At 37.5% G+C, this 25,274-nt stretch overlaps 1 long non-coding RNA gene across 2 annotated transcripts in view; it reads left to right on the forward strand.

Annotated features, from left to right (window-relative positions):
• The window catches only part of LOC138804548 (uncharacterized), a 31,819-nt gene that overhangs the window by 4,019 nt on the left and 2,526 nt on the right, over positions 1-25,274 (forward strand). For both annotated transcript variants that reach the window (XR_011365291.1, XR_011365294.1), the window contains exons 3-4: positions 3,089-3,181; positions 6,434-6,602. This is a non-coding gene — a long non-coding RNA (uncharacterized lncRNA). The remainder of the gene's footprint in view (positions 1-3,088; positions 3,182-6,433; positions 6,603-25,274) is intronic.

Here is a 25,274-nt window from a genome sequence, read left to right on the forward strand (position 1 = left end):
GCCAGCTACCATGCTTCAAGTAAGCTGATGGTGAGACCCTCATGCAGAGGAAGCAAAGACTTCTGACAACAGACCTATGCAAGAGCTGAAGCAGATCCTGCAGTCCACTCCGGCTATCCAGTGGCTGATGGCTGCAGACTTAGCTGCTCCTTGGTCGGCAGATTCTGAGAGGCCATCAGCCACAAGCTGGCAGCTACGCTACTCACAAAGTCCTCACCCTCAAGACATGTAAATGTCATTTTAAACTGCTAACGTTTTGTAGTATTTTTTTACACGAATATGACTGGAGTGTGTCTAAACATCATAAAAACACCAGATTTGGATGGGAATGGAACAGGAAACTTTTTCTCAGTAGAAATAGTTGTCTCAGGTTCTTGCCACTAGGGGGCAAGTGGTTACAAAGGATAGCTTGTGTGAAAAATTGAAAGGGTTATAGGAAACTTATTATGTAGTGCTTAATATTTATAATAAGGGGTAAAGAGGTATGTAGAAAAAGAAGACAGCAGTCCTGACATATTGTAATCTGTAGCAATATGTTGCACTGATCTTGAAATGTTTGTTATGGAAAACTTATTGAAAAAAATCCCATGATATTAAAAAGATAGGTGAGATACATCCTTGTCTGAAACATCCTGTAGAAATTTTGAAAAATAATTCAACTGGGTGCTGGTAGTTTACACTTGTTATCCTAGCTACTCAAGAGGATGAGAACTCAAGGTTCAAAGTCAGTCCAGGCAGAAAAATCTGTAAAGAGTCTTATCTCTAAATATCCACCAAAAAGGTAGAGGTGGAGCTGTGGTTCAAATGGTAGAATGTTAGCCTTGAGAAAAGAATCTAGGGACAGTGTCCAGGCCCTTAATTAAAGCCTCAGTACCAGCACAAATAATAATAATAAATATTATATCATTATATTATATATCTAATAATTATTTAATCAATGATAATAGGATAGAGGAGAACAAATCTCATAATGTTGTCATTTTTATGTTTATCACATATTGTAGACTACATAGATGGAAAAGTATTGGTATAGAATCAGAAACTTTTTAATTAATTATAATTTTAGGACATTAACTTCATTGTAAGATGAAAACATCTGAATGAGATGAGTTCTGCTTTGAAATCAGTGATAGTGAGATAATTCTTTGGTTAAGGCAATTAGATTAAAACTAACAGACATCCATTAGGACTGTAGCTTAACCAAAAACAAACATAATGTTAATATTATTAATATTCATTGGTAGGATAGTCGGTAAGTGGTAAAACTTTCAGCCTTTACAAGTTCAAACTGATGCTTTTTTAACCACTGAGTAGAGGCTTATCAACTCTAAAGAGGCCCTAAAATAACTGTCTGATTTTTCAAAATTGCAATCAGTCCAAATACTGTGGCATATCATCCTACAGTGAACATAAGGGCTTATAAATAGAAATAGCAACAAGTGCTTTCTTTCCATAATGAATTCTTACCTTGGACAACAAATGACTGAGCGATGTTTACCTTCCTCACATGCCTGTCTGACTAGACAATGTGACCAGTCTGAGGACATTCTCCAGCCCCCAGATCCTCAGTAGTGTCTGTGTGTGGGATAAAATTAGAAAAATTATCTCTTTATACTTAAGAATACTGAGGGTACCCCCAAAGCAAGGCATTGAGAGCAGGTGCCAAACACACATGCACACACGAATTGTAGTGCTTTTCTCAATGGATTTCAGCAGGGTAAAGGGCCTGTAGAAGGAGGGACATGGAAACTAGTTAAACATTCAGTGTCACCTCGAATAGCTCAATGAAGATTCCTTAGGATGTACCACAACAGATACTACTATAATATCTTTGAATTTCTATTTCCAATATATGTTTGGTTCAGTCCCAATCCAGAATTTCTAGTATCCTAATTTCATTGGTCAAGTAACCATCATCTTGTCAGATAATGCAACATTTCTCTTCACTTGCAGATTCACAAGTAAGAGGGACTTAACAGTTCCTGATGAGAGGGCAGAGAGAACAGATCAGTAGGAAAATCTGTACTAGTCTTATTCAGTACTAACTCTTTAGACAATTTCTGCTGATGACTGAAACAACGGTGACCTTGAACATATCTAGTGGCTACTTCATATTCTAAATTGTACTAGACTCAAAAAATATTCCATTTAATGAGACAGGCACATTGCTCCTCTACTTGGTATAGAGGAGAAGGCAGACACTGAACTAAACTAAACTAAATGGTGGCTGTTAAGCAAATATTTGAGGTGTTGCATACAACAAGAGCATAGTGTTCTACAGGCATGATAGAGGAGTTTTCCTACCTCTTGGAAGTGGTACAAAGAAAAGGATTACAAAGGGATTCTGAGCTGGGTATACTCTACTGCAGTAAATGGTTTCATTTCTGAAGCTTTCATTTTCCCTGAAAATAAAGAACTCAGAAAGCTTGTAAGAAGTGAATTAGAAGGTCCCTTCTGGTGATTAGGAGCTGGAACCCTATTCAAAGCATAGTCAAGGCCTTTCTTTCGCAAGGTCAGTTTGAAAGTTTCTTAGGGGTTAAGTTCTGGCAGTAGTCTTATCCTTGCTCATCCCTGTAGCCCCAACAAGAAAGCTCAACATCAGGATCCCAAGATGCTCCATATCCTCCTTTGCTTGGATATACCCTGCAAAGACCATGTGAACATGGGGTTCACACTCTGTTTCCCAAACTTTTTTGTGTATGCGCTAAGCTAGCTGGTAATTGCTTCTGGATTGTTGATAGCCATCAATGCCCTGAAGGTTCTAGAGATTACTAGCAACTCCTTCAAATTATTCTCCATGGGACCTCACATATGAGTCTGAATCTCCATATAGAGACACAGAACATCCCTATGGTTTCCAAAGTAAACACCCAAATGACTTCCACTGGATGCTAGAGTATGCCTCTTTCAATATATCTCTCCTGTTTTATTGTACTATGGAGGCTATAAAAGGAAAATACTAACTCTTAGTCCTTTTTTCAGGTGAAGGAAGCTATGACATTTACTTCTGGCCAATCAAATGTTCCCAAGTCATCTTTGGGAACCAAGAGAGTTTCATGTTGTTCTTCTTTTTGCTTTTCCTGCTTAGATTATACCTGTGTTGGCTGGAAATGTAACAGTCATCACAAAACCAGAAAGATGAAAATCAAATGTACCAACCATCTTCAAAACACAGATAAGGGTAAGAGATTATCAGTAATAATTCTTCATTGTCAACACATAAACTAGCTACAATCCTGGAATTCCTGGGAGCTTCCTGAAGGTATGGAGCTGCTTGTGTGTGTGTGTGTGAGTGTATGTGTGTGTGTGTGTGTGTGTGTGTGTGTGTGTGTGTGTGTGTGTGTGTGTGAGAGAGAGAGAGAGAGAGAGAGAGAGAGAGAGAGAGAGATTGAGAGAGAGAGAGAGAGACAGGGAGAGAGGGAGAGAGGGAGAGAGGGAGAGAGATTGAGAGAGAGAGAACTGGTCCTGGGACTTGAACTCAGCATTTAGGTGCTGTCCTGAGCTTTTATTCTCAAGGCTGGTGCTCTACCACACAAGGCACAGTTCCATTTCTAGCCTTTTAATGGTTAACTGGAGATAAGAATCTTATGGCTTTTCCTTTGTTGGGCTCTGAACAGTGATCCTCAGATCTCAGCCTCCTGAATAACTAGGATTATAGGCAAGTCCAATCAGTGTCTGCCAGGTAAAAAACATTTTTGCCCAGTGTCAAGCACAGAGTTTGTCACATGCCACATATGTAATAAACATTTTTAATAAAACCACAGAGTGAGAATTATGAAAGGAGATGAAAGGAATTCCCTCAGGCAACTCTTTATCACATTACATTTCCAGGGGGTCAAACATAAGAGTTATATTTAGAGCCCAGCAATCACTCAGCAATCACTATGATCCTCACAGCAGAAAAAAACAACTAACCCAGTTCTCTGATGAAATTTGGGAGCAACTGTCTCCGTCTTGGAAAAGTTATACTAAATCTGATATTTTTTTATTTTTCACTGTATGTAAGAGATAAGAAACATCCTAACTGATCAACTCCTAATAATACTGATCATGTATCAATGGGTCATGGTCAAGAAACTCAATGCAGCCTTGATATACTCAGTCTAAAAACATTATCAAAACATGCTGACTTACATGGCATAAAAATCATTTTATTTTTGCACAGGATTTTTATCTTCTAGATATGATAAATATATACTAGAATAGTCTAGGTAAATAAGAACAAAGCTGTATGTGCCAACCTTGTCTCTGTAAGATGAAAATACTTTTAATTCTGAGAAACCCAGAGCTGTAATGGCTCCTAGTCCAATGGTAAGCTGTTGTGCCTCATTCAAAGAGACAGACTGAGACTGCTAATAGGTTCTTTTAAAAATGAAAGGCTGTTTCAAGCTGCATGATGGGGCATATTTCCTTCTCTATGGAAAACACTCCCAACATATAACATTTGGAGAATAACATTAGAGGCTTTGTTTTATAATAAACAAAAGGTGTTTTGAAAATATCACCACAGTAGGCTCTAAAATCAGATTACCACATATTTCTGAAATTCCATAATGTCTAAAATTGCACTTTGCCTAACCCCTATTGCCAGCTGAATTTTAAACAAGCTATAGAATTTCCGAAATGCATGGTTTTCTCATAGCTTCATCTGTCTGGAGTTATTACAACAAAATATCTGAGGTGGGCTACCTTTCTCAATAATGAAAGCCTTATTTATCTCGCCGCTTAGGAAGTTCAAGCCATGTTGTACATGCCATATTGTAAAAGGACCCGTGTAGTATCAGTTCTTAAGATTTTATACCTATACAACTAAACTTCCCACCACTGTTATGTAATACAGTTGCCATGGAAGAAGCGTTAACTTCAAAGTTTGTTTATATTTCGTTTTATCTGATGTAAACTTTCTTTCCTTGTGTGTAAGTTCTATCAGACTTTATGGATATCATTAGACTCACAGTTCTGGGGCTGGGAAGTCCAAAGTACTAGTACTGGCATCTCTAAGCTTTTAATGAGGCCTCATGCTACATCATAGAAAACAGAAAAGCAAGTTGAAGGTATAGAAGAAATAAAATAGAAGGGCTACTTAGAGCAAGAACTCCTAAAAGATCCTCATTTCACTCAGCAATCTAATCATCTCTGAAAGACTGTTCTTCCCAATACTACCACAGTGGTAACCAAATCTAAACATGAGCTTGGAGAAGACAAACCACTTTTAAGTATAGCAACTGTTAAGTGCCTACCAATAATACTTCTATACCCACTTCACTGCTTTGATTTCTAGTAGCTCCCTAAAGGCAAGAGATATTTTTGTTTAGTGACAGGCATAATGTTTGGCACATGGTAGATACCAAGCAAACATTTTTTAAATAAACAACCGAGTGAACACCCTGAAAGGAGATGAAAAGAAATCACTTAGGCAACTCTTTATCAGATTCCATTCTGAGAAGCCAAATATAAAAGTTACTTTCAGAATATAAAGACCCCAGTGTCTTTTGTATGTCAATTTCTAAATTCCTGGGTCTTGTTTTGGTCTACAATATTGTTTACATTATAAAAAGACCTCAAATTGCCTGAGGGTTTTTTTTTTACTAGTTTTGTTTATTTTGTTCAACTTGGATAGCTGTGATATGGGAATTACATTTAAGTCACTGAATTATTTATAAAAATATTTTCAAAATGGATCAAGAAAATGTGGTATATATACACAATGGAATTCTATACCTCCATCAGAAAGAATGACATTGCCCCATTTGTTAGGAAATGGAAAGACTTGGAAAAAAATTATATTAAGTGAAGTAAGCTAGACCCAACGAAGCATAGGTCCCATGGTTTCCCTTATTTGCAATAACTAGTATATGTCTGAGTCAAGTAGAAAGGGTCAGGTAAGTTGATGTTAGGTAAAATGAACCCCAAGATAAGTATTCAAATGTGTTTTTCTTTCTTGCGATTGTTTCTAACATATTTATAAGATGATTTCTTTGTTGCTCTGTATGTCCCTCCCCCACGGTATAACCCCTGCTTTCACTGTGTTTGATGTTGGTATAATTTGTGGAGGAGAAGGGCAAAAACAAGTTGTTTAAATAGGGATACAGGAGGACCCATTGCAACAATGAGATGCACAAGTCATTATGTTGAAAAACGAACTTTAGAGCTTTGGCGGGGGGTGGGGGGAGGTGAGAGGATGGGAGATGGGAAGGGATGGAAAAACAAAAAATAAAAATATTTTCAAGAAGGGAAAATAAGAACCAGAGCAAGAAATAATTTTGTATGTCTGATAACAAAGCTCTGTATAAACAAGAAATGAGCACTTTTGTCCTCTAGACCATGAACTGGTGAAGAACAGGCCTTCCTGGGAGCTTATAGTTGACTACCATTCATTTGTCATAAACACAAAGTATAAGTATGGATGAAAATATAAACTTTTTCTCAACAGGTGTCCCTAATTAGCCCAGACATGCTTGGGGCTACCAGGAACTCACAAAGAAAGACAACAGAACAATGATTTCATATTCTGCCATTACAAAGCAAGCAGAACAAAGACATTCCTGAAAAAAATCAAACCATTATAGTTTTCTGAACTTCAGATTGGATAAATCCATTTGGTATGTATTAAGTTTTATTTGGTCCTTTCTCACGTTTTTCTATTCTATCTTTGGCATCCCATTCTTTATTCTTGTTTTTCAGTCTAAAACTTTTACTTTATTTTTTTTCTAAAAGGACTATCAATTTTCTTTTACTTTTATTATTTTATATTAAGTTGTTGTACAAAGGGGTTTCAATTCCACAAGTCAGATTATGTGTATAATGCATCTTGATCAATGTTATCCCTTCCATGATTCTCCACATCTACCCCTCCCATTTCTACCCTCAAGTTACGTAGTTCAGTTTTTACAGAATACACATTGAATATGACCACATTTGCTCCCTTTCTTCCCTCCATTCACATTCCCCTCCTCTCCTTGCCCTCCTACAAAAATATATTTCAGTTTATAAATATTATTTAAATACCTTAAAACATATTTTTACTCTTTTCCAGATTTTTATATTAGCCATTATTTATTGTTAATCTTCCTAATGAAACACACACATATGTACATACAGGTATCTTTGTATATGTGTGTGTGTGTATATATATATATACATATGTAGATATATATACATGTAGATATACATTTATATAAATATTGTACATGTATATATATGTATATATAAGTATGTGTATATGTACATATGCATATATGTATGTAGATATATATTATATAAATATACATATGGTGAATGCTAACACACCATGAAATTGTAACAAAAGGAATTGTATACTGGACTCATCTATTATATAGACATTTGAGATATTTGATTGCCTCTTGAAATTTAATTTAAACAATGAAGGACATTCCTTTTTGTGCAATGTTTGTTTGTTTTCTAATAACTCAAACAACTTTTAAAAGCAACTATGTATTTATTAATGTCTATGCCCAGATCTCTAGATTCATCGTTAAGTCTCATCATCTCAGCAAAGGTTCAAATAAAATGTCTTTATCACTACATGTATGTGAGAGCTTACTTATATTATAACAGTAAATATATCAAGGATACATTATAACAGTTATTCATCTTATGAAGATAGCTGAAGCATAATTCTTAGGCCACAAGGGATATTAGTTAAAGCAAATAGAAGTGCTTCCTCCTCGTTATTAGTTTGCTGGAGATTAAGTATATCTGGCTGAATGTCATTTGTTAATAAAGAAGACACAAGATCTTCTGCTTTCAAGAAGTATTCATCTTCATTAAAATAAAACTGATGAGTGCTTTCTAAAATTACAATTTCCACAATTGCCTATTTAATATTAGTAAGACTCTCAAAATACTTCTAATTTTATTATTTGAAATCTTTACTTTTATATTGTGAAATAGATAAGTGTCCATGTTCTAGTCACTATTGGAAAAGAGAACAATAAGAACATGCTTGATCACATAACATCCCAGAAACATAAAAATGTGAAGAATGATTATCTTTTGATAGATGTTTGCTCAACATATATGATGAAAAGCTATGGAAAAACACCTCACCCGAGCCTGGACGTTATAAAGACTGCATCTATGGAATGCCATGCTTACTTGATATTTCAAAGCATAGTGTGTGAGTGTTTATGTGAGTGTGTGTGTGTGTGTGTGTGTGTGTGTGAGAGAGAGAGAGAGAGAGAGAGAGAGAGAGAGAGAGAGAGAGAGAGACTATCATTTCAGTAGTATATACCTGGAATAAGAAGTATAGAGTAGAAAAAGAAACAGATTGGGGATTGGGGCTCATTCATGTTCAGAAATTGAAAGTTAATTCTGGAGTCCTGGAGTTGGTGGAAAGTCATTGAAAAGTCTTAAATGAGGCAGTAAAATGATGAAGTTTCATTCTGTGATGATAAATTTGAAGAGCTAGATGTAGATATAAGGACAACAATGAAAAGGCAATTTCAATATTCTATGCAAGCATGTCTGTAAACCACATTTTTTAAAAACTTTTTTAAGTTTAGCAGAAGAGATGAAGGTAGCAGTGACAGAATTGAAAAATATTAAAGGAATAAAATCATTAGGATTTGAAGATCAATGAGATTAAGTCAAGAATGAAAGGAAATGAGAAGTCTCAGGTGATTTCTAGGCCTTTGCCTTCAGTGCTACGGGTGGGGGGGGGCACAGAGGTGCCATTAACTGTGATCAGGAGGACAGGAGAAGCAGATGTGGGGAACTAATGAGCTTTAAGTGCCTAGGGGGAATCCAGATGAACACATCTGCTGCTCAGGTGAGAAAGCAGGGCAGCAGAATTCAATAGTTACATCATTCATATGTAAACATCATGGTTGAAACCATTAGCTGATTCTATCAGCGGAGACCAAAAGTGACCTGGGAACTAAACTCCACAGGGTGTTGGAAGTGTCAAAGCAAGGGGATGGATGACAGGGAAAGGTGCTTCCAAGAAGGGGAGGAGATCCCCTAAAAGCCGAAAGTTCAGAATCTGAGTAAGTGTTTTATTCCTAGTGCTAGTCACCACATTAGATACATTTAAGTCAATTCTATTCAGTATCTTCAATGTTTGTGTAAGAATTCTAGAGGAAGCATTTGGACTTTCACCTAGAAATACAAGCACTGAAGGCAAAAAAAAAAAAAAAAAACTGAAGGCAAACAAAAGTATAAAATTCTTGGATGTTCATGTTTGGTCCTGTGAAAGAAGGAGGGTTTTGTGATGTTTTCTTGTTTTCCCACCAGGCATCAGGATTACTAACAGTCACGGTTATCAGACCGGTTAAGAATCTCTACTTAAAAGGAAAAAGCCCCCTTTACCCCTAAAATAACTACTAAAATATCCCTGCTATGGTACCAATTGGAAACCAGGAGGCAAATTTTAATTAAAATTATTTATAGCAAGTGGAGAAGCAGCTGCCAGTTCCTCTCACCACTCCTGAATGCACTATACAGCTGGCTATATTTCTCCATTTCATTCGGCTTAACCAATAATAACAGCTGTTCATTAGGCAGGGGAGGTTTTATTACCAGAATATATGACATGGTGGTAAAGAAATCTTTCATGTGAAGCATCTTTTTAAAAGAAAACCATCCTGTTATTTGATGCCTCTTATTTATTTCAAGTCAAAAAAGTCTTTAATGTCTCCATCTTCTGTACGGCTCAAGCATTTCTATGAATTTCCTTATATATTCATTTAATATCATAAGAACACTTTGTACTCTGTTAAACAAAATTAGGAAAAAACATAACAGGAAAGGGAAGTGGGAGGAGATGAAGAGTGACCACAGGATGAATTTGATGCAATATCTACTGAGTTTCTTGCAGAACCACGTTCTTAAATATATTAGCAATTCATGAATGAAAAACAGCACTGAGTCAGAGGCTAATCACAGCTTTTGGTGTGTTTATTTTGGTTTTTTGCTTGTTTACTAAGTTGCCAGTGGTTTTGTGTCCAGTAAGACATAATGTTCTAGTTAGGTGAGAAACAGAAAAGTCAGACACAAATTCCGTGCTATGAGCTGAAATTGCTTAAGCCAATGACATACATTATGACAAGATGTATAACCAACATATGGCACGTGTTTAAGTGGCCCACTTGAGAGAGATTCTAGTAGACCCTGCTGCTCAGAGAATTTTTTGGTAGAGGTGACATTGCCCTGATCTATATTTTTTTTGTAGAATAAAACAGATCTGATTAGCACAGTTAGATAAATTATCAAGGGAAAAATGTTTTCTCTGACGGGGGGTGGGAGGGGGGAGGAAATCTGGTAATTACAGAAAATTCTGTTAGAATTCATGGTCCCATTGCTAGGAGTGACAGAAAATCAACAAACCAGCAGAAGTGAAAATCATTCTCATCAATAGTCCAAAGGTAGGCACAACATGCTCATAATTTTGAACACAATCAAAATTCTTTTGATATAGTATTGTCTTTAAAATTCTCCATATAAGTGGTGCTAATGGCCCACATTTGTAAAACTAGACACTCAGGAGTCTGAGATCTGAGGATCATGGTTCAAAAGTCTGTGAGACTCTTATCTCCAATTAACCACCAGAAAACCAGAAGTGGTGCTGTGGCTCAAAGTGGTATAGCACTAGCTCTGAGCAAAATAACTCTCAGAGACAGAACCCAAGCCCCAAGTTCAAGCCCCACAACTGACAAAAAAACCCCACATTTATTAGAAATGATTATTCATGGAACTCAAATATCAATTCATTTAATTTCTCTTTTTTTCCCAAATATCTTTTTTACTTGAAGCTGATAGATAAAATGATTACACAAAATTAATGTATTTTCCCTGTCTTGTTTGTAATTTATTTAAAAATATAAAGACTATTTCAAGATAGATTTCTTTCTTTTCATATGTAAGTATGATACTCCTAAGCAATCCTTTTATTTATTAATTTATTTTTGTGCCTATCCAGTGGCTTGAATTCAGAAGTTGGGTGTTGACCCTCATCTCTTTTTGCTCAAAACTAGCACACTATCACTTGAGCCACAGATCCACTTCTGGCTCTTTTGGCAGTTTACTGGAGATAAGAGTGTCACAGACTTTCCTTCCACAGGTTGGCTTTAAACTGTAGTCTTCAGATCTTAGCCTCCCGAGTAGCTACTACAGGTATGTGTCACCTGCATGACAAGAAATCCTTTTTAAAAAAACAATGAAATATTCTCTGAAATTTTGGCATTGTATTTGAGAGCCAGAGAGAGCCAGTCAGGATCTGCAGGAGCCTAGAAAATGAATGATAGCCTGCTTACAGCCATTCTTCTACATGCACAAAGACCAGTGAATTACAGAAACTGAATTAAATCAAGGGTCTATGTCTACCAAACTTTAATGAGGGAAGAGGAATGGCTTCATTTTCATATTCATAAGAGAAGTAAGGGGGCTCAACTCTAAAAGATTTTTCTTTCTCTGATCATCCCAAATGCTGAGTTCCTCCATTTGAGTACTAAATTTACATGGTAGATATAGGAATAGACTAGAAGCCAAATTTATATCTCAAATGGACTGGAAGAGATTCTTTTCTCTTTGCTAGTCCTGGGGCTTGAACTCTAGACTTGGGTGCTGTCCCTGGGCTCCTTTCGCTCAAGGCTGACACTCTACCACTTGAGCCACAGTGCCACTTCTGGCTTTTTCTGTGATTAATTGGAGATAAGAGTCTCACAGACTTTCCTGCCCAGGCTGGCTTTGAACCACAATCCTTAGATCTCAGCCTCCTGAGTAGCTACGATTACAGGTGTGTGCCACCAGCACCCAGCAAGATTCATTTTAAAATAGAAGAGTAAATAGGAATGAAGTAAATAGGAGCAACTGAATTTTGTTTTAAAGCCAAGGTGGAAAATAAAATTAGGAATTATGTGACAGAAGGACTGGGACAATGAGAAGACTTTACTTCTGTGTTCAGAATAGTTGACTTATTTGAAGAAATTTGATTTAATTTATACAAATCAGGGACTTTGGGCTGACCACCTGAGCAGAAATAACAATAGATCCTTCATTCTCAGTATTATCTTTCAGTGGAAATCCCCATTGAGACCACGTACTGGCTGCTGGTTAATCCTCCTGTTTAGAAAGAGGCAATGTTCATGACTTTCTAATTAGCCAGGACAGAGTAATTAAAGTCTGCAACATACAAATGGTTATCCCTTCTCTAATTCCATAAACACCAGGAGGATTATCCATTAAACATGTTCTCTTTATTTTGCTATGAAAAATTTACATTCTGGATTCCAGTTGAATGCTGATGGCACTGACTTACCTGTTTCCTGCACATTCTTCCACAAATGGTGTTCGTGTTGGATAAACATTTATGAACATGATATGTGTCTTATGCATGAAGTTGCAAATAAACATGATACAAAAAAGGATATGGTAGAGCTATAAAGTTATGTTTAATCTATTAGTATTTCAGAGTTGCATGCTATTAAAGATCCCCCCCCCCCGGCTTCTCTCCCTATATCCCCTTCCCAATTTTGATACGGTGTCTTGTTATGTAGTCCAGGCTGTCCTTGGATTCAGAATCTTCTTGCATCTGATATCCAAGTACTGGAATTACAGGCATGTGCCACCCTTTTTTTTTCTTCCTGTTTTCTCATATGCTTATTTTCTTTCAAACTAAAATGGATCGGTATGACTGTGATTACTATAGTTCTATTGCAATTATCCTTTACATTGTTTAAAGAAAATGTAAGTTATACTTTTTTAAAGCATTTCAGAGTACTTCTGGGATTATTTGGTGGCTTAGTAGAGAAAAGGGGGAGGAAAAAAGAAATGAGAGATCAGTTAGAAGGAAAATTACAAATGATTACTTTGGTTTCTTTTCTTATTTCTAATTCTTTCTTCTAGTTCTTTCCAGATTACTAAAAAGGAAATGAGTTATACAAAGAAAGAATCTCAAGTAAACAACAAGAAAACCTTGTTGAGACTAAGCTAGACACAAAAGAGAATAAATATAACCAGATGTTGCATTATTAATGTTAATTAGCTCCTTCATTTCTATCCTGTACCCTGATTTATTATGTGGAATAGAGTAGGAAAATATCTGAAATCTTAAGTTCCCTCTGTTTACTACAGCTTGCTTTATTCCTTCACTTATTCGAACTAACACTGGTTCAAAATTCTGAGTAAATTAGATATGTCCTATCACTTACCAAAAAAGACAATTGAATAGAGTTTTCTCCTCTTTCCTTCAGGAAGGAACCTTTGTCAAGAGAAGGTTGTTACCTGCTCTTCAGGAGGTAGAAGACAGAACTCTTCCCATATCAATTGAGATTCACTTGTTTCCACCTCAAAATAACACATATGCTAACACAGTATATTCTGCAGTGCCATATTCTTATTCCCTTCCTTAGCATGTCCAGGTCTAATTGCTAATAATGATTGACAGCTTGACAGGATTGTGAGATGCCTAAGAGATGAATAAAGCAGGTGTTTCCAATGACCATAGCAAAGGAGTAATGACACATCCTGAATGTGAGCCGTACTGTTGAGTAGGCTTTGGGCCTGGATGAAACAAAAGGAGAAAAAGAAGGAAGGCTTCTAGCACAGGCTTATTCTGTCTTCCTGGCTACCATGAGATGAACAGCCTCCTCGGTCTCACACTCGGGCCCATAGCATGGACCTAGCCAATTTAGGAATGTAACTGTGAGCCAAAATAAGTTTCCACTCCTCACAGTGGCAAAAAAAGTACTAACATATCACATGTTAAGTTTATGGGTGCTTCACTATAGTGGGTGCTCCAGGGGCACACATGTAAGTTAGGAGAAGCATTCTTCCCAAATAGAAATCTCATTCTCTGCCCACCATTCCACTCTATTTCCTATCTCTGCTAGAATATATTCTTTACCTTCTTTAATTATATTTTTATCCTTTTTAAGTAGCTGTACAAAGGAATTGCCATTCAACAAATCAATTTGTCGGTACAGTGTATCTTGATCAATGTCATGCCTTTCATCATTCTCCCCATTCCTCCCAACCCAATACCTCCACTTGACTTTCCAGGTTTCTCAGGAGATACACTGAATATTATAACTGCATTCTGCCCCTTCCTTTCTTCCTTCTACCACCTCCCCTTGACCTTTCCCCTTCATACCTTTCCAGTGTGAGTTTCTCTTTATTTTAACAGCAACTCTAATACATAGTTCCATATTAGTATTTCTATTTTAAAACACATTTCCATATAGTTGAAGGCAAATGGTAAAAAAAAAATGCGAGTATTTTTAATAATTACCACAAATCAAGAGTAAGCAAATTTTAAGTTCTTAAATAAAAACAGTAAAAACTCAAAATGTTTGAAGATCAGGTACCCATTTATAGACCTACTAGGTAACATTCTTTGTACAAATTATATTTTCACTAAAATATGAAAAGTTTGCTATTTAATATATTTTTAACTCATGCAATATTTGTACTAGCAAATGGAAGATGTTTGGCTCATCAGTTTTTTTTAAAGATTATCTTTAAATAGTTGTATAGAAGAGGTATCATTTAACAAAGCAGATTATGTTTTATTTTATTTTTGGCGGGGGGGGGGGGGGGTCCGGTCGTGGGGCCTGAACTCTGGGTCTGGGCACTGTCCCTCAGCTCTTCAGCTCAAGGCTAGCGCTCTACCACTTGAGCCACAGTGCCATTTCCGGCTTTTTTCTTTTTGCTTATGTGGTGCTGAGGAATTGAACCCAGGGCCTCAGGCATGCAAGGCAAGCGCTCTACCACTGAGCCACCTTCCCAGCCCACAAAGCAGATTATGAATAAAATGTATCTTGATCAGTGTCACCCCCTTCACTATTCTCTCCCCTCTTCAACCCACCTCATCTCTAAGTTGTTTTTTTTTTAAATTTTTGTGGTCTATACCATGAGTCCTTAACTGCATTCCCTTCTCTTTCCTTTCCATTCTCATTCTTAAGAGAAAGATCCTAGTCAGCATTAAAAATGGATTTACTTGCTATGTGTTATATGAATATAATTCATAGTGAACCTCAGACAGCAACCATGTTTGACCTGACGGTGCCTCATTACACTGAAAGCATCATTACATGAGTAGCTGAGTCTCAGTCTATCTTTGTCTATCTCAGCCAAGCTCTAGTCAACTGCAAATTGTTCAAAACAGGAAACATGGGCTATAACCAATCAGCTGTCTCTGAACCTCACTTCTCTTTTCTGTCCATAAATGCTTTCAGTCTACTTGCAGCCCCAGAGCTACCAAAAAATAATAAAGGAATTATTTATAAAAATAATTTTAAAATGGTTTCCCAGAAAGCAACTCAGTTGCTTAATGACTCAGACAAGTCTGAGTCATTTTTGCATCTTTTTCTGCAGTTTTGAAAACAACATTGCAAACCATTGAAATCAATGGTTCATTTGTTTGTATACACTAGCTTGAATATTTAATTAAATAGTTGCATGTTGGTGCTTAATAAATTATTTTGAAGGCTGAAGTCTCAAAATGCAGTATTGGTCACTTTCTATAAGCTAATGACCTTTAGAAGCTCAAGAGACCCTAGTTCATTTTCAAGGCATTTGACAGTTTTCAAGACAATGAAAGGAATGTCACTGGACCAGAAGCATACCACACTTGAAAATATATAAAAATCACACTAATTGCACAGATGATTGCAAAAGGTAGTAGAATAATTTAAGGAAGTGATAAGCTTTTACTATTTATCAACTTTGCTTAGAGAATAACTTATCTGGCTGTATGTTCCTTTTTGCTCGTTTCTTAACACTGTATCTTAAAACGTCTTGTATGCAACAATGGGCTATAATAAGCTGATGGGAGCTAAGTTTAGTATACATTGGGAGGCCAGGAAAAGCAAATAGGAATTAAAAACTCAAAAACATACTTAATCAGGCAAACCAAAAACATTAAGCCTATTGGGGTCATGTAGATAGGGATCAACTTGATATTTATTAAATTTATTGAGAAGTCAGGCTCCTGCAATCCTAGCTACTAGGAAGGCTGATATTTGGAGTACCAAAGTTTATGGCCAACCTGGATAAAAGTTTCTGAAACCCATCTCAACTAGTATCTAGATACAGTGGAAACTGCACTCATCCCAGCTATACAGAAGAGGGTAGTAGTTTCAAGACAGATGAGGCAAAAAGTTCAAGGGACACCATCTCAACAGGAAAAAGCTGGGTATAGTGGTTTGTATCTGTCATCCCAGCTATGCTGGGGAAGTGTAAATAGGAGAATCATGGTCTAGATCAAGAAATAAGAACAGAGAAGAAAAACATTTTCTAGTGGGAAAGCAGAGAATAATTCTTTCATTTGATTCAAAAGCTCATTGTCTCACACACAGATAAAGTAGCCAGACACTAGTGCCTCATGCTTATACACTAGCTACTCAGAAAGCTGAGACATGGAGAATCAGAGTTCAAACCCAGCCTGGACAGAAATGTCCATGAGACTCCATCTCCAACTAACCAGGAAAAAGCTGAGCTGGAGTCATGACTCAAGAGACCCTAGTTCAAGCCCTGATACCAGCAAGCAAGCAAGAAAGAAAGAAATGTCAATGCTTCTCAATAAAAGGCCTTACAGCTCACAAAGCCAGTTACAGCTGGAACTTAAAAGAGTAATGGTTTTATTGCTCCATGACAAAGGTCTAAGTTTGTAAATACATGTAGAATAAGTGATGTACAAACATTGAAATCAATGCCTTCATTTTGACCCTTTTGCAACTGAACTCTAACTCCTCAGTACACACTGCTTTGTTTACTTTCCATGTCCTTATCTTTATCAGGGATTTCCAATTTCTGCAGAAACAAATACAATTGGGTAAGACTAAGTGTTTTTAAGACATTTCCTAGATATCTAATAATTGTTCTGGGAAGAGTGAGATCAGCTCTCCCTCTGCTTGTCACAGTGATTCATTAGATTTAATTTCCTGCTCTTGTCTCCTATGTTCTTTCCTTACACCACTCCCCCACCCCCCATGACTAATAACTCTTCCACAAAGTCCAAACAAATGGCCAACAGTATCTAGATTTTTATTTTGGGAAGTCTTCCCCAGCCAAAATTCAAAGAACCTCTTCACAGACAGCACTTTAGAAATTCCTGGCTAGGATGCCTGCCCTGAACAGCCGCAGTTGACATGCCTAAATGACCCGTTGACTGATACCCTGCGTGGCATCCTGCCAGCACAAAAGTTGTCATGCTATTTGCATCAAGAATAAGCACTGAGCGGTGATAAATACAGACCGGAAACCTGCTAAACAACAGTTACGAGGGATCATATCTTCTCTGGGAAGTACCTTTGTGCCAGCAGCACAGCATTAACACCATATGTCTTTTTCCACACTTAATATCTTTGGACACATGGAGTGTGAAAAATAGGAAGAGAACAGGAGTAGAAAGGAAGAGATTGAGAGTGGAAAGGAAGAGATCAGGAATGGAAAGGTAGAGAAAAGAGTTTATGCATGTGGCTAAAAACCCAGAGAGAGAGAGAGACAGACACACAGACTCTGAATGGAGTCCTAGTGTCCATTAGGAACCCAATGTCACTGGCACTTTAGCATGTGATACCTAAATCATCACATTCAAGGCCAAAGGGGAGAGCACAATTGGAGAAAATGATGGAGATTAGGCACATGACAATTGTTTCTAACTATGCCTTAGACCCTTGTCTTGTCCCTAACCAACAAAAGGATCTATTAGCCAAAAAGCAACTTATTGGAATGAAACTTTCTAGTGGGAGACAGCCCATCCCAAAGCACAATAGACGAATAAACATGTTGTGAACCTGGATTTCTGGCATACTGAGGGGGTGGGAAATCACAGCCATTCAGACAGTTTCAGACATCTAGACAAGCTTGACATAGTTTTAATAAATTCATCGTTGAAGTGAAGCTGTTAAGTGAGCTAAATATATGGAAGAGCATGGTAAGGATTCAGATGCAGGATTTGTTAGGCTGAAACTCTGTCCTGTGGCTAATTTAAGGCTCAAGAAGGTTAACAACTGGCCCAGTATCACTTTACAGATAATCTCTCATTTCCTCATTTGTAAACTGACAACAAAATTAAAATACAACCTCACAGTTTTGTTATTAGACTCAATGGTGAGTATTTGTACAAAAGACATTAAATTTATTGATGGGCCTTTTGGGTAGCAGCTTACTCCTTTGAAAAAGAGAATTGTCATATTAATTACAATAATCATTAGTGCCTTTGAGAAGTCATATATAAAACATAATTTATAGATATGACTCTCATATCAATATATAACTTTTCTTTTTGCTACAGATCATGTTTATGCTAAGCAAGCAATCTGCCACAGAGCATAATTGCTTTAAAATTTATAGTGTTTAGAAGTAGTTACCTTGGTATGACATATCTTTAGACTACCAAGGAAGTCATTTCACTTTTTCTTTAAACCGGTGTACAAACTGAAAAAAAAAAGTATCAGTCTCAAAAGCACCACACTTCTATAACCTCAAATGGTATCCATCTTATTTTACTTCAGATGTTTTTTTAGGTCTTCTGGCTAAGACACAAAAACTTAAGGTTATGTTCCAAGGAAGATACTTAACTTATGTCTCTTGGTTACCATTTCATATACCTTTGTAGTTCTTTATGTTAGGTTCCTTATTATAGCTTGTCTTGTAAAGAAACTGAAGAGCTAGAGGGAGAAAAGGCTGATACAAACTGGTTTTTCTTTCTCTGAAAGCTTTCCTTTTTAATCACTGCTAGTCTTTGTCCCCTATTCTATGGGTTGTCCCTCTATTCTAGGAAGTACTCAAATTATGAAGTCAGTTCTAAGATACAGTTACAAAAAAGGCTTTGAACACCTTTGTAGCCTCCTTATTTGTGAATATACCCTTCCAGAGGAGCCAAATAGAAAATTCTAACATTTTCACAAGAGTTAAGCTCTCATCTGGTCACTTAAAAACCAGTCTGTTGGAATTTTTTCATCTTAAAGCAAATTTATGTTATCTATTTATAGAGCCCTTTTTCTCAGAAAGAAATTGAGATTTAGAAGGTTTAAGGAACAATATTCATTAACTTTGTGGAAAATTCTCACAGTTATATAATTAATATCAAGTCAAGAAGAATATACATTGAACCTAAAATAGTCTTTTAGAAAACAATAACAATGGACATTTAAAAATGATGCATGTGAATGTCTATGACATTATTGATGTTAATATAATTTTCAAACTTTGAACCTATTTTTCAATCTTAGAGTCACTCTAGCCTGATTCTGTTGTTTCTTCACTGAATAAAATAAACTCCTAGCAGCTCAATGTTTTTATTAGAGAAGCTCATATTTTCTCTCTTCACCCAGGGTACTCTATTTTTATTAGAGTATGTTTTTACTTCTTTTTTTTTTTGAGACAAGATCTTGCTATGGAGTCCATACTAATCTTGAATTCTTGTTGCTTTGTTGGGATTACAAGGGTGTTTATGACTGTTTTAGCACTGGCACATTTCTAGTTCTTTAGTTACATAAATCTTGAATTTATACACTTGAGGTCAGAAGCTCATACTAGTTCCTCCTTCTTTCCTTGCATCTAGTATTGGTGCCCAGTACATAATAAAGTATATCCAGTCAATGTTTGACAAATGAATGAATATATGCAAAAATTAAATCTATGAGACACTGTAAAACACACAAAAAAAAATCATGACAAGGTAACACACATCGAAACCTGATCAAATGTTTATCTATTTACTATCTTCTCTTTATCTCAGAAAAATGACAGGTATTTTGACTCTAGGCATTCTGGATAGTATAGAATCACAGCCACCTCAGAAGGACCTGAGTTGAGGACATTGTATGAGGACAATTGTTGTTAATGGAATTATTTTTAGTCCTTGTATTTGGTGGAATGCATTCCCTTGTGAAGAATTTAAAGTGCTTCATTCACATATCTGCTTAGTGGTCACAGCTCCCTGGAGCTGGCTAGGAACATGATTATCACCTTATTTCATGAATGAGGAAACTGAGAAGCTTGCCTCATTCAGGAGCACTGCAGCAGCTTTTCAGAGAAAGATTAGAAATACTTTTTTTTAATTCTGGATGTTTCTATTGTGTGGAGTTGCCGCTAACTGTAATATCAGAGTGCTCAAAGCTTGCCTACTGATGAGAGACCCAGACATTCACTAACCAGAGTTTTTATGGCTCCACCTCTCAAAGCTGCTACTATCAAGTCAGATTCATTGTTTCCTAACATGGCCTACTACATAATTTGTGGGGCCCAGAGCAAAGTAAAGCCATTGGTTTCTTGTCAAAAATTAAAAATTTCAGGGAAGATCCTCCCAGAACATTAGACCAAACAGAGTCTTTCTGAGGTTGCTTCATGAAAGTAGCTTTGTCCTTACTATTCTGGTATCTTTCAGATCTTCATCAAGTTTTTTTTTTTTTCTTCTAACTACTGCTCCTCAACTCTACATTATCTATTGGCTATCAGTAACATTCTAGTAACCGTGTCTTCCATGCTGGCTTTAGGGTGTCATTTCTAAAATAAAAATCAGTTGAGATCATTATCTTGTTTAAAATATTTCACTGATTCTTCTCCTCTCTTGTATAAACTGAGTCTTGCCAGTGTGATGGCACATTCCTGCAATTCTAGAACCAGACTTCCCTTTCAGATAACTATTGCTATGTAACAAACCACCCACACACTCCCACTGAATGAAACTACATCAGATTTGGCAGATGAGGAAGGGAGACAATTTGTCCCTGCTCCCTACAGTATTTACTGGGCTCACTTGCTTAGTCTGTGGTCTAGTAGCACATACACAACTGTTTATTGAAACCTTTTCTGACTCCCTAGGCAGAGTTGGATGGTAGACTACAGTATCCTGTGCAGCTTATTGTTGGTTGTGTTTTTTTAAACATTTGTTCCCAGAGTAGACCTCTTGTCTCACTTTTCTTTACGACTGTCAAACATGGTGGAGCATTTAGCATATAGTTGTTGCTTAATAGCTCACTGGAGAATGGAAATTGTTTTTAAAGTTTGCTAATTTTGATAATTAGGATTACACCCCCCCCAAGCATGTTATAATCTTCATTAAAATAAGCATGTGGAGTTGGGGTAAAGATGATCCATGTAGACTCTCAGAAAAGATTTAATATGTGCCAGTTGCATTAGGTCATTCATTCATTTATTAAATTAGTCAGGCTTCCACAGGACACTGGGTACTTCTGCAAGGCACTCAGGAATGCATTCATTAAAAACAAATAAATATAAAATGCAGGCAGTCTTATGGCACTGGACCCTGTTTTGCTTTTTTTTGTTATCAATACGATCTAAAATGTAGATTCAGCCGGGCGCTGGTGGCTCACGCCTGTAATCCTAGCTACTCAGGAGGCTGAGATCTGAGGATCGCGGTTCAAAGCCAGCCCGGGCAGGAAAGACCGTGAGACTCCTATCTCCAATAAACCACCAGAAAAAACCGGAAGTGGCGCTGTAGCTCAAGTGGTAGAGCGCTCGCCTTGAGCTGAAGAGCTGAGGGACAGCGCCCAGGCCCAGAGTTCAAGCCCCACGACCGACAAAAAAAAAAAAAAAAAAAAAAATGTAGATTCACTAATTTAGCCTTCACTCCCACCTCTGTTTTCTTGACTACCTTCCCTATGGAGGGAGTAAAGACTGGGTGCTCACTTTCTCAGCCTGCCTTGGAGGACATGGGCAGTCATGTTGTCTAGTCAGCAACAAATAATTTGAAGTATGCTAGTACATTTTCTCCTAAGAGTTTTGTTTTTTCCTTTAAATAAGGAGTAAACATAGCTGGCTTTATATTCATCTCCCCCTTTCCTTGCTTCAAACACAGACATAAGGCCAGGAACTGCAGCAACCTCCCATAACTATGTGAAACGAGCACTATACTCTACTATGACAGTGGTAAAATGGAAGCAACCTAGATCCTCCATTATGTGGCTCAGTTGCTGCGTGAGCCTCTGGACTATCTACATACAGATACTATGACAATAGAACCCCATTTCTCTAAGCCATTATCTGTCAAGATTCCCCTTATTTGTAGTCACATGCATTCCTATCTAATATAAGCACAATTTAGCAGTTCTGTATAGAAGTTACTTAAGAGATATGCATGTGTGCGTGCATATGTGTGTGTATGTGTATGTGTATAAGAGGGCCTATATAAGTCTCTCAAAAACAGGGTATTTGTGTTTTATTTGTTGCAGCATTTCCAGAATAGAAAGCAATGATTGACACATAGTAGGTATGAAATATATGTTTGTTGAGAAAATGAATAATGCAATTGTAAGGAGTTGCCTCCTGAGTTGTATGCCCTAGATTTCCTTCTGCAAGATGAATTTTTAGTTGTATTCTTTACTGGGTTACTGAAACCTGACAGGCATTAAGCATACTTTGCAGCCAAAGTTTCCCACAGTCTCTAGAGAACTTGAAGACGTGAGCCACAAGAGACCTCTCAATATGGTAAAAATGCTATGTTCAATGGATCAAAATGTCACAAAAGTTGAACTTTCAGCTCTAGAAGCCATGTCACACACACCTGAATTCATGTGCTGCAGAACTCTGGGTGCCTAATGCCTTATGCTATCTGTCAGGCAGGATGAGTTCTAATAAGGCTGCCTCATGTACCAAAATGTAGTCATGACACGTGTAGTTTTCTGTTTCCTCTCTACATTTATCATCAGAGAGATGTAGGAGGCTCATGAGGCACAGAAGTGTTACTTTGGGTTTTATGTCCGGTAATCACAAAGTATTATACTGGTTTTCACATCTTGAATTTCTTTTTCTTTTTTTGTCGGTCATGAGGCTTGAACTCTGGGCCTGGGCGCTGTCCCTCAGCTCTTCAGCTCAAGGCGAGTGCTCTACCACTTGAGCTACAGTGCCACTTCCAGTTTTCTAGTGGTTTATTGGAGATAGGAGTCTCACCGTCATTCCTGCCTGGGTTGGCTTTGAACCACAATCCTCAGATCTCAGCCTCCTGAAGTGAGTAGCTAGGATTACAGGTGTGAGCCACCGGCGCCCAGCCACATCCTGAATTTCTAAATAGACTAGAAGCATTAAGTGACACTGTGTGGATTCTGCATTTAAATAATTGCACATGATCCATCCTCTCTCCACAAACCTTCAAGAGGTATTTTTTTTAAAGGGTGGATTCTTTCTCCTGGTTATCCATTCTAATGAAAACATCTGCTTTGTTTTCACCACTCAAGATGTTTTTAAAAATGAGGGCAGGTGTAACAAGTTTGGCAAGAAATGTACTCATTCCCTTACTTATGTAACTATAATCCCTCTGTACATCACCTTGACAATAAAATTAAAACTTAAATAAAAAAAAAGATGTTTTTGAGAAAACAGAACGCTAATGTGCTAAATAACTAGAAATAATCCAAATATCTTGAAATGAAGTACAAAATGACCACTACTCTTATTTCTCCTTTTAAAGATTTCTAATGAAAGCCAAGTCCTGATTCTCTAATACCAACTTATTGTCAATGTCCATTACTATTCCAGCTCCATAGAAAGTAAATATCAAGCCAGGCGCTGGTGGCTCACGCCTGTAATCCTAGCTACTCAGGAGGCTGAGATCTAAGGATCGCGGTTCAAAGCCAGCCCGGGCAGGAAAGAAAACCGGAAGTGGCGCTGTAGCTCAAGTGGTAGAGCACTCGCCTTGAGCTGAAGAGCTGAGGGACAGCGCCCAGGCCCAGAGTTCAAGCCCCACGACCGACAAAAAAAAAAGAAAAAGAAAAAGAAAATAAATATCAGCTGCATGACTTACAGTGGATTTTTGAGCTAGCATTTTCTCACCTCTAATGTCCAACAAGAATTGACTCTCTTGAGAACAGCCTAAAGTAGTTCAACAATTTGCTCAAGGAAAGCCTGAGGGGTTACCGCCTGTTCTTATTTAAAAAAATAAAAATAAAACACACATGCAGTAATAGGCGTTCCATTTCTATGAATGTACTGTGCCAGTTTAGGAGACATGAAGTCCTTAGCTTTTGCACAAGAAATTTTTCAATATTAAAAATACATTTTTAGTTTCCCATTTTTTTCCTTTGGACCTCATTAGCTCTAATAAGAGGGATGTGAACCTTTGATCTTTCCCCTAAATTGTGCTAGGATATTAAAGACATATTTAGAAGTTGGGGGTGCCTTATTTTCTCCTTCCTTTTGCTTGCCATTCATGATTCCCCAAGCACGGACAAGTCCATTCACCTATCCTGAAAGAATTTGTTTCTGGGGAAAAAAAATGTAATTGGATTCCTCTAGTGACCATTGACCCATGCTCTAACCTCAGCCATAACCCCATCCCAAGGGAGAGCTGAACTTTGATTTATAAAGGCAAGAACAGAGCAGTCAACTGACAGGTGAGGGACAAGCAGTAATGAAATACTGGGATCAGGTGGCAGCAACTTCATCTCCTTTCACAGGACACTGAGCAGGAATGAAGACTCAAGGGCACTTTCCAAAAAAAAGCTGAAGTGAGGATTGTCAGGGGCCAGGCTCTGCTGAAGCTCCCATCCGCTTCGTCTTAAAGAAACATTCCCAATTGTGCCATTAGCCTGGTTTCTGGAAGGAGGGAGTCGTTTGCAACTGAGATACTCTGTGTGGCTATTTTCTAACTTCGAAGGGCTTTAGTCCTCATGTAGGAAGCAATGAAAAGTATGAATGTTTTACAGATTACCTCTCCCAACTTCAGCTTCTCCAGACTTTGCCTTTGACAACTTCGTAGTTTCTGCTCCTTGGAGCACAGAGGTCAGGTCACTATTTTGGGAACAGACATCAGGAAGTCAGTTTGGCTGTGTTCATGCTCTTGAGTGAACTGAAGTAGCCACAAAATTTGGCTTCTTACTATGAAATGACACCTGATAGGGAACTGTCTGCTAAGGAGGTGTCAAACACAAAACTTCATCTGAGATCAGGAAGCATGAGTCGTGCTGAGCATGCGCAGGGCACTCAGGTTCATTTCTACATAATGAAAAGAACTGGAAAGGGTGAATATTAGGAAGAACGCTGAACAGTATCTCATGTTATTTGCTGGGGGAAAAAATTGGCTGAAGGACAGAGGCATGTCAAAAAAATATTGCAAACAGCTATCTAAAAGACTATTTAGTGTTTGAGAAGAACCAGAAAATATGTTAAGGATTTTCAAGAACGAAACAAATGTTTTTTGGCCACCAAATTCTGAGTGCACTACTCATTAACACAAGGACAGACATCCCCCAAAAGATAAATACACAGTTTCTGTCAAAGCAGCTCCTGGGTTCATCCTAGAATCCAGCGCTGTCCCCTCCCCTCTCTGTCCACAGCCACAGAACTGATTT

This window comes from Dipodomys merriami, unplaced genomic scaffold (assembly GCF_024711535.1).
Source record: "Dipodomys merriami isolate MVZ:Mamm:240054 unplaced genomic scaffold, mDipMer1.0.p SCAF_10, whole genome shotgun sequence".
Lineage (NCBI taxonomy): Eukaryota > Metazoa > Chordata > Mammalia > Rodentia > Heteromyidae > Dipodomys > Dipodomys merriami.